General features: G+C 41.4%; 1 non-coding gene across 1 annotated transcript; it reads left to right on the top strand.

The window, feature by feature from the left end:
- Positions 1-1,083: 1,083 nt before the first annotated feature.
- Positions 1,084-1,190, top strand: LOC128560514 (U6 spliceosomal RNA). The gene has a single exon (XR_008373012.1). It is a non-coding gene; the product is annotated as a U6 spliceosomal RNA (small nuclear RNA).
- Positions 1,191-11,245: the final 10,055 nt, after the last annotated feature.

Genomic DNA, 11,245 nt, shown 5'->3' with positions numbered 1-11,245 from the left:
GTGGAGGGAAGTGCTGGGTGCTCAGAGTTGCCAGCAAAGGATATTTACAGATTTATACCATTTTATGCCTGGCAGGAGAACGCCTAGGCATCCTAGTAAGGGAGGTAGGTCCAGTTTGTAGTAGGTCTCTCCCGTGAAGTGTAGTGGGATGGCCTTTGATTTCTGCCCTTTTGTTTGTGGGGCCCTTAAACCGATCAGGTGGGTGAGGGGGGACTTCCTTCCGCTTGGTGATGGGTTTTGTACCTTTTATTTGCTTCCTTGTGGTCGCAGCTCTCCTCAGCAGGGTTGATGAGCATTCTTCAACTTTCTCGCTTGGTGTTGCTCGAATCCATCAGGTTACTTGCTAAATTTTCGTCCCCTAACTCTCCTTCAGGACGGGAGCCTCTGTGGAAACCTGGCTTCAGTCCACCATCTTCCCATCATCCCCCCCCAATTATCCATATTTTACTCACTGGATACTATACCTCTGCCCAGCTGAGTGCCAGAATGTTAAGACTTCAGAGATGAACAGGAACCCTCCAAAATAGACTTGGCTTGTATACCAAAGTCCACAGAAGTATTATTCACAATAGCCAAAAGGTGAAAACAACACAAGTGTCCATTAAAAGATGCATAGGTAAACAAAATGTGGTACATGCCTACAATGGAATACTATGTAGCCTTAAAAAGGAATGAATTTACTTGAACCTTACTAGCATTGCACTAAAGCTTTGTATAAATCTGTTTAAACCCAATTTAAACCACCTATAAGAACAAGACAAGTCTAACCTTGCTAAATTATAGATTGTTGATGCTTCTGGGTGAGGCCCAATTTGATCCACATCTAAGCTGAGTGCTAGGCATAAATCATGTTGCTCCTTTTTAGGTGTGACAGCATGGGTGAACCTTGGAAATATTAAAGAAAGAAAAATAAACAAGACACAAAAGAACAATATTATATGATTCCACTTATATGAGATACCTAGAATAAGCAAATTCATAGAGACGAAAAGCAGAATAGAGGCTACCAGGGGCTAAGGGGAATGGGGAATAGGGAGTTTATATTAATGAGTACAAAGTTTCTGTTTAAGATGATGAAAAAGTGTGCTCACTGCAGCAGCACATATACTAAAATTGGAGCGGTACAGAGAAGATTAGCATGGCCCCTGCGCAAGGATGACATGCAAATTTGTGAAGTATTCCGTATTTTGAGAAAAAAAAAAAAGATGATGAAAAAGTTCTGGAAATTGACAGTGGTGATGGTTGCACAACATTGTGAATATACTTAATGCTACCTAATTATACACTTAAAAGTTGTTAAAGATAGCTAATTCTATGTTATATATACACTTAGAATAAAAACTTTGAAAAGCAAGACTTGAAAGATCATACATTTGGGGTAAAAGGAAATTAATGCAACTTAAACTATACTGTGTGGCACAATCCAGTCCTGCAACACTTGCCCCATCTTTAGCAGAACTTCTTCATCATTTCACATAGTAGAATTAATATCAGAAGACAAACAGTAAATCACCCAGTGCACCCCACGTGGGGCACTAGAATGAAGATACCCTTATTACTATCCTATCTTTTAGCTGGTAACCTGTATCTCATAACTTCAAGATTATGAGACATTTACCTTGTGCTGTACAAAAAGAATATGTGTTCCTAATTTAAATTTCTTTTCTCTGCTTTCCATATAGCTAAAGCTCACAAATGAAGAAGGCACCCTGCCATGCACATATCACATGCTCGGTAAGCAATTTCTCATCATCTTTAAAAGCAACTCCCATATCTGATATCTGAAGACAAAAATCATCCAGAAGGAAACATACAAACAATTAAATGAAGTTTCTTTAGTTTATTATTTAAAGAATACATAGCGGGTGGCGCCTGTGGCTCAGTCGGTAGGGCGCCGGCCCCATATACCGAGGGTGGTGGGTTCAAACCTGGCCCCGGCCAAACTGCAACCAAAAAAAAAAAAAAAACAGCCGGGCGTTGTGGCGGGCGCCTGTAGTCCCAGCTACTCAGGAGTCTGAGGCAAGAGAATCGCTTAAGCCCAGGAGTTAGAGGTTGCTGTGAGCTGTGTGACGCCACGGCACTCTACCGAGGGCCATAAAGTGAGACTCTGTCTCTACAAAAAAAAAAAAAAAGAATACATAGCAAATGATAATTCCTTAGCAATATATTATTTGAAAGAAGAAAAGAAAGATGTTGGGGGCAGGGATGATACCTAAAGAGATTGCTGATGGTCCATAGGATCAGAAAACATGTGAACTTAAGGAGTATTTTCCAGATCTACATTTGACAGCCCTTTAGGGCTGAAGAGGTGTTAGATAATAAAGGGGCATTGGTCTCACTGATGTGGGAAGGTTGTCATGCTTCCTTCTCACTCACTGAAACATGAGTTTCAGAACCCCATTCAGTCCATTCACCCAGACCTTCAAAGGAATGTCTTTTCTAAGGTCAATTCTAACACCTCAAGATGGACTAGAGCAGCATTTCCTGAAGTGTTCTCCAGGGAATTTGAGTGCTAAAAGATGTACTTCAAGAAAAGTGTTCTGTGGTCAATTCATTTGAAAAGTTCTGCTAAATAAAATCTCCCCCTTGAAGATTGACTTTGCACTTGAGCATTTTAACATCTCTTTTCCTATAAAAGTATTAGCCACTCTCACTTCTGCTGTGCTTCCATGAGGGAGGAGTATACCGGGCCCACTGGGAAGCTTGGCCAGGTGACTTGCCTTAGCCAACAGAGTGTGAACAAATACGTGCACCACATCTAAACCAAAGCTTTAAATGTACTTGAATAGTCTGGGGCAACCTCTTTTGTCCCTGCCCTCTGCCATAAGAAAAGTGTTACAATTTGGAGCTCCTTCAGCCTACATCCTGGGATGGAGAGAAATGTGGAACCCAGCAGAGCCTGACAGACCCAGAGATCTGGAAACAAGAAGTAATGTTAGGAGAAGCTTTCAGGTCTGAAATGCAGTGAAACACCTTTTATTCCTGAGGGGTCTACTATGTGATGCGACTCTTCGACCAAGAGATGACTGGGGGAATTTTGGCAAAAGGACTGATAGTGAGTATCTAATGGATATAATTGTAGAAGTAGGATTAAAATAAAGATGAGGGCATGAATAAGTATGTAAATGCTATAGTTATGACACAGTAATTGAGTTGGTGGTGTTGGGATCCAGGGTTATAACCCTGTAAAGAATTGTAAAGAAAAGAAATATAAAAGCAGAGATGGGACAGCAAGGAAGATACTTAGGGAGTTGGATTGGAATTGGAAGTATCAATATAAACTCATAATGTCATTAGAATGTTAAAAAAAAATTTTTACCCTCAAAGCAATTATACTCCATTCAGGTATGAGCACACCTAGCACTCCAGTCTCGGTTTCTAAATACCATTGCTAACTAAATGGAGCCAGCATCGGGCGTGGTGGCTAATGCCTGTAATCCTAGCACTCTGGGACGCTGAAGCGAGTGGACTGCCTGAGCTCACAGGTTCAAGACCAACCTACGCCAGATTGAGACCTTGTCTCTAAAAAAGAAAATAGCCGGGCCTTGTGGTGGATGCCTGTAGTTCCAGCTACTAGGAAGGCTGAGGCAAGAGAATCACTTGAGCTCAAGAATTTGAGGTTGCTGTGAGCAATAATGCCACGGCACTCTACTGAGGGCAACAAAGTGAGACTGTATCTCCAAAAATAAATAAATAAATAAATAAAGGAGCCAGGGCTCTTGGAGAAATGGTTGATTCCAGGGCTGACTGATTCCAGATGGGAAGATAAGGATGCATCTAGAACATTTTGTCATGCCAGAAAGCAAGGAAGTACATGCAAAAATGATAGCAAGTTGAGCATCAAAAAAATGGATTTAAATAAAATAAGAATTTATTGGTAAAGGATTAAAAAAAGAAAGAAAAAGAGGAAAAGAGAAAACCCTTTCTTAAGTAGAATGCAATGAATAAAAACGTGGATCACACCTTTTGCCCAGACTACGTTGCCCAGGTCACAATCTGCATACTTGTAGGCGCTGGCCCCAGGGAATGGAAAAGAGACCCCTTATTGACCAGAAATGTCTATAAAAGATAGACTTCACAATTAGAGGAGCCAAAATCAAATAAATATAGAAGGAAATACAAATAGAGCAATAGGGTAACAGAATAAGAGGTGATGAAAAGACCCAGTGCTGGGAACATGAGTCCTAGACCTGCTGACAACAGAGAAAGGAGTTGATAACAAAGAAATAGAAGATTGCTCTGCACTCCATGGCCCTTAAAACCAGAGTGTGGGAATAACAGCTATGAGGCTGAGCTGCCACCACTCTCCCTCTGGAATCATCGCTGGTATCAATCATCGGTCGTGGAGCTTTTCCCTACTGCTCCCAGATGCGTCCTCAGAAGCTTTCTCAACACAACAACCCACTGGTTTTTCATCCAAGGCGCAGCACAACTCTCTGCCTGCATGAGAGAGTTTTATGAAGTTGAAGGGTAGGAAATGGAAGAAATCAAGGAATCCAGTGCTGGTTCTCAATTTAGCATCCCTGTTGGTGAAAATCTAAACCGGGGACTTTTATAATAAATGAGGATAGAACATTTTAGATTTTCCACCCACACAACTATGATAATTTCAACAATTACAGCAATCTGATTCCTTCCAAGCTATAAAGAATTCTTTCTGTAAGCATTCTAGAAAGCTTAAATTTAACTATGAAATGAGAAGACAAGCGTGCCTAACTTTCACTAAGTCTACCTGTAGCACTGGGAATTTTTAGTCACAGCCAAACCAAATGCCAATCAAAAGCTGGTGTTCGACTTTTACACTTCCACGTGAGAATCAACAGTTTAGACTGTAAAGTTTCCGAGGGAAATAAAGTTCCACCAGTTTTCCCATGATCCCTAAAGTCACAGGAGACTGGATCCATTACCTATGAGCACTAGCATCTCAGGGAACGAGAATAAGAAGGATGCAGGTGAGTTTTAAAGAGTTTTCATAACAAGCCCAGGTTGTAGGCCCATTTTTCTCAAGCCCAGCTTTCTGGCCTCAAAGCCCACATTCATTTGCATGGCTTCTCTAACATTACAGAATCTCCCACAAAAAGCTCAGTTTGGTGATTTAGGGTGAAAATAGTCCTTGGGACTCATGTATTAATTTAGAATGAAAATCGGCAATCTTGCTCTCTAAAGAGCCAGATGGTAGACACTTCCACCTTTGCAGGCTGCCTCCTGTCTCTGTTCAACTTTCAACTCCGCCCTTGTAGAGAAAAAGCAGCCACAGACAATCCATCAACAAGCGGGCATGGCTGGGTTCCAGTAAAACTTTATTTACAACAGCAGGCATGAGCTGGATTTGGGCCGCAGCCAGAGTTTGCAGAGCCCTAGTCACAGTTTGCTGAACATAGCGTGCAGTTGAGTCGCAAAGTGCTTTTCCAGATGCAGCTGCCAACTTCCACCACACCCTTGGTATGAAACCCTTCCTTCTGGTAGTTCCTAACACACCTTTGTTTTAAAATCCAAGGGGGGTGTTTATATGCTAATGGATACATCACTGCCTCCTGATTTCTTATTTACAGAGTATTATAAGAACTACTGGGATTTGGCCTGGCCATCTCGGCACAAATACAGCCAGGAGGGTCCACTAAAAATCTCCTACTGGGAGTAGGGCGCCGGTCCCATATGCCGGAGGTGGCGGGTTCAAACCCAGCCCTGGCCAAAAAAAAAAAAAAAAAGCTAAAATCTCCTACTGCACAATTAAAATGTCATCACTGAAGATGCTTTTTTTGCAACCTGCACTTGAGTTTGCTAGACAAAATCATATCTGCATTTTCATTTCAACCTGCACTTGAGTTTGCTAGACAAATCATATCTGCATTTTCATTCCTCATCTTGCATTCTGATGGCTTCAGGCCTTTAGCATGGGTGGTATTTAAATTGTCAGGAGATGTCAACAAGTTGTGAGGGACAGCCTCACACTGGCAGCAATTACTAAAGGGCAGTGATCAATGGGAGCCTTTTGTTAGCATTGCAGAATCACCACTGACTCAGGAAGTGAGTCTCTCAGAGGTTTAGGTGAAAGTTGAAATGGATAAGCAGTTGCACTCTAGCTGCTCAAAAGCCACAAACGTACACTTCCCCATTAATTATTCCTGCCCCTAAAGACAAAGGCTGTTACTGCTGTCACCTGAGGGGAGGGGAATGATCAGAGACTCACAGAGGTTCTATTTAAGCACCAGGAAGTGCATCCTTCTTGCTTTCCCGGAAAGAGTGATTGCTTTATTCCACTGTGACGCCTTCTGTGACTAGGTAAAGGCCACATGACAGCCATTTGGGAAGTGGAGGGTTTTTAAACTTTGGTCATGTTTTTCAACTTCAAGGATTATAACCAGCTGGCACAGGGGCCTGACGAATGACTGCAATGTGGAAGACATGCCCTTCAAGATCCACAACACCTATTAAAGGGACAGGACTCAACTCTTCTGTCTTGCTTTTTTTTTTTATTTTTACACTTTCTTGCTTTAAAGTCACAGAAGAAGCTAAAGCTGAAAGTTGAAAGTAAGGTCCCCTCACGTTACCCTTCCGTCCTAATTTCCATAAAGAATATATGTACCTAGAGTTATTCTTTTAAGGAAGATGAAGTCAGCATCCCCTTCCCACTTTAAATTGCCTTTTCTGAATTTTTCTACCTCCAGCAAGAAACCTTATCCCATGTAAACGCTAGATGCGCTGTCTCTTGATTCTGACTTCCATAGGAATGCCCTACACTTCTGCAACACACCATTTTCAGGCATGCCTTCGTGCTTCAGTTTGCACGGCCTCATCTTCATCACCTCATCTCCACCCCTTGAGAGAGGGTCCAGGTCCCATTCCTCTGTACAGTCTCCAGAGGGTCTAGGAAAGTGTCTCAAATGAAGTAGGAACTCAACAAACGCAACACAAATGAACAAAGTAGCTCCTGCTTCTGTCTCTGTGACTCAGGGGACCACCACAAGCACAATGTTTGACATTTTAAATCACCGTATTCTTACATGCAACTATCCCTCTAATTAAAATTAGAAGAACACGAAGGCCTTTGCTTCCTTGATAAAGAGAAAAATTCAGACAAAATCCGTATCAGAATTTTCCTATAGCACGATGAAGAACAGTGAATACGAGGAAGGCTTGATGAACTGAATCCTACAGACAAATAGTGCTGTTGCAGAAAGGAAAACAGAATGCCACTTGCACAATGATCTTGGATTATCATCTTGCTTGTACACAATAGTGTCCTACATTCAGAACACCACTGGGCTCTAAGGTCAGCTAGAAGATCCAAGGGAAACCAAACTGAGTTGGCTGCACCAGGATCCCACTGATCATCTCTGTGGCAGCTCCAGCTGAAGGCCTCCTGCATACTGGGTCAGCTTCTAATCCCCTGGAACATCCTCTTAAAGGAGAATTCCCACCAAAATACCATAGGTTGAAAAGCTGGCCTGCTGCCTCAGGCTGAAAACAGATAAAGATGGATGAGGCCGGTTTCCAACAAAACGTTCATTGAAGTCTGCTCCTGAGCGCTGACGCTTCCCCCCTGGATCTTTGAGTAGGGCTATTCCATAGGGTCCCCAACGAAATGGAAAGAACATCCAGACAGAGGAATGTTTCCCATTTAAAAATTGGCTTTGCGTAGATGCAATTATGTCATAAGATAAATTTTAAATATAAGAAAAGACAGCCATTTCCATACATGAAATTATACCATTTAACTTTATAGCCATATCTTTCCTCAAGCAGTTAAGTTAATTTTTAGACTATAGGCTTGACTGTCTTTTTACTACCTGTAATTTGGTATTCTGTAACTTTCACAGCTATGGTTCTTTATCTCTATGTGAAAAATCATGTAGATTACCAGGAATGTAGTTTCAACCATTCAGTCTATCTACAAGGCCTACAGATTTATGACAAGAGGGAGCTACCTCCTCCCCAGTAGAGTTTGCTGTAAATCGATTCCTAGGGCCACTACACTGCAGGACGTCTCTTTCATGATGTTTTACTTGGTGCTTGGGTTTGGCATAATGTGAATTGAGAGTAACTGTTTCTGACTTAGTATGTACATAAGAAAAATTTGCCCTCTTAATGACAATTAAGGTTATGGGGGGGGGAAGCAGAAAGAGGGATGGAGGGAGGGGGGTGGGGCCTTGGTGTGTGTCACACTTTATGGGAGCAAGACATGATTGCAAGAGGGACTTCACCTAACAATTGCAATCAGTGTAACCTGGCTTATTGTACCCTCAATGAATCCCCAACAATAAAAAAAAAAAAAAAGAAACCTTAAAAAAAAAAAAAAAAGACAGTAAACCTATCTTATCAATTTAAAAAAAAAAGAAAAATTTGCCCTCTTCTGGCTCAGTTTGCAAACCTGGAAATAACAACTTTTAACTTATATCACATGAAAAGCTGCAATTTACAGTTGGAATTTTTATCTTATAGACTTTTTCATAAGTCTCAAAGGATTACATGCTGTACAATTTCATTCACATAACATCCTCAATATGATAAAATTACAGAGATGGTCAACACATTAATGGTTGTGAGGAATGAAGAATGTTGGGAGAGGGAAGGGTGGGTGTGACTATCAAGGGGTAGCATGAGGGAGACCTTTGTGGTGATGAAACAGTTCTGTGTCTTGATTATTGTGGTGGTTACATGAATCCACACATGGGCGAAAGGTACCTGGGACCTGTACTATCTTTGAACTCCTATGTGCTGTAGTTGGAATGCTTGCCCCTTCCAAAAAAAGGAAAAGAAATTTTTATCTTATAATTCTAGAATGAAACTAAATGATAAAAGGACATCATTATTATTATTATTATCATTATTATAGCCAAAACACCAACCAAAAGAATGCAAGATGTAGGAAGAGATATATACAAAATCAATAACTCTGCCTCCATGAACTTTGCCTGGGGCATGTGGGGGAGGCGGGGAGAATAGTTGTAAGAGTGAGAAAAAAAATTTTTTTTTAACTATTGGAAGGTGGAAGAAAAACAGCAGTGGCATAAACCTTAGCAGAATCTTCTAGCTTCCTACAGATCTGGGGACCATAGGACTTGCTCCCAAATTTTTGGGGAAATCACTTATCTTCTACTTTTGACAAAGTCAATTTGATCCTGCAAAATATTGCCCTGCAGTGGCTCTATCTATCCAAAACAGTGGTTTAAACCTCTTGATCCTGCAAAAGATTGCCCTGCAGTGGCTCTATCTATCCAAACAGTGGTTTGAACCTATTTGGTTCAAAATTTCCTCTGAAAACCTTGTAAAACATAATCTGTGGCTCCAATACCCAATTAAAATTCATATAGGCATATAATAACAGCAGCAGTAACAATTCTAATTCTAACAGCTAACACTGACAGAGCACCTTGGAGCTGGGCCTTGTGTGAAGTGCTTGATGTGCATTTTCTCATTTAATCCTCACACTACCCCAATGCAGCAGATATTACTCCCCCATCTTGTAAATGACTGGAAAAGCTTGGAAAGGTTAAGTAACTTAGTGCTCCATGCAAAAATTCACTAACAATTACAGAGGTTCTCAGACCTTGCAGGGGCTTTCCATGGACGACCAGGCACACATTGCAGGTTCCAACCCTGCCCTCTGCACACAGACTGGGTGTGCACAAGATATCTAAATTCAGAGCTCATTCCAAAACATTAAAAAACAATATACAAATCTATAGTGTGTACATATATAAATGTCTGTATATACAAGCATATATATTTGTGAAGGTGTACGTACATATAAGTCACCATGTCTACAAATCAACAACCATTTCATTTCTGATGCGGCTCTCTAAATTGCTTACAGTGGGGGAACTTTTTCATCTCTACTCAGCTCTGCTACCTTATGAGATACTAACATCATATGTTTATACCACGCCTCCACCTCCAGTCATCAAACAAAAACTGTATTCGGTACTTGTGAGCTTTTGCAGTGACCCTGGGGAGATGTCATATAAAGTGCTACCAACCAGCAGACAGGTTCACAGTCCCTCAATCGACATTGGTAATGAATAACATATTACCCAGGGCCTTGAAACCTCTCTCAGACCCATTACTGATGACCCCTTCTGTCACCGGGCTGATCTCAGGCTGGTGTTTAATCATAGGCCTGCAATGACATCAGAGGCCTGGGCTGGGACTTTGCAGAAGGGCCTGGGGGAGGGGTGATTAACGTTAAGTGCTGAGGAGGAATCCCCAGGGCACTAGTAGCAGGCGGCCTGGCCTCGGAGCCTGCAGACTGTCCACACAGGCTTGCTGAAGACAACGTCAGCATCTCATCAGCCTTCCAAAGGGAAGTTCCTGGGCATCTGCTCAATGGCAAAGCAGCTTTAGACAGAGGATGCTCACTATCCAGATGTATTCCTCCCTCTTCCTTACCACAACAGACTTTTAAGTCCAGATGGTAGCCTGAGAACCCCCCTCTGATGATGAGAAATTACCAGGTGAAATTATCCAGTCCCTAGTTCGTGGGGATCTGTAATGAACTGGCTGTAGCCCTATAAAGATGAATTTTCCAGCTAACATAGAACTGAGTCCTATGTCATACATATGTTCTGATTCCCTACTCAAATTTAGACACCTGACACCTGGCCAGGAAAAAAATGTGGATGTAAAATTTAAAAAATAAACAAAGAAAACCTCAGATTAAAAATATCAGAGAGATGCAGCACTGTGGAGTTTCATTAAATTACAGTGAATGAAAGAAACTAACACTAATCAGTCATTCGTCTAGAATTAAAAATAAATTAGTCATGAACAGCCAAGATACTTTTTCAAAACACCATCCTGGAGTTATTTACCACCATCTAATTTTCCAAACAAATCAGTTGTTGATTTGTTTATTTGTTGCACAACCAGACACATATGGCTGATGAAAGCAATTAGATGGTGGTGGAGTGAGAAGAGAATTCAAAAATAAATCGAAGCAAAGAGAAAACACACTGCCAAAGAAGCAGGACTCAGGCACACCTTCAAAGTCGTGTTATTCTATGCTATTCATACCATTTTCCTTGTTTATGTAAAACAATTTTTGTTTTCTTTTCCAAAAAGAATGCTGCCAATCGCCAGAGGCAGACATGTTTATCAAGCTGTGTATCTTGAAGTCTGACATAAAATCTGTGGCCTTTGGTACAGCTGAAAAACACTCTGTCAACACCATGGAGAGAGTAAGCCCGTGGTGCTGGCCTCAACCCAAGGAGAGCAGGGGAATGGACAAAAATTTGACTCGAGGCCA

Source organism: Nycticebus coucang, chromosome 11, assembly GCF_027406575.1.
Source record: "Nycticebus coucang isolate mNycCou1 chromosome 11, mNycCou1.pri, whole genome shotgun sequence".
In the NCBI taxonomy this organism is placed as follows: Eukaryota; Metazoa; Chordata; class Mammalia; order Primates; family Lorisidae; genus Nycticebus; species Nycticebus coucang.
The sequence above is the reverse complement of the archived record's forward strand: the minus strand, read 5'-3'. Positions and strand labels throughout refer to the sequence as shown.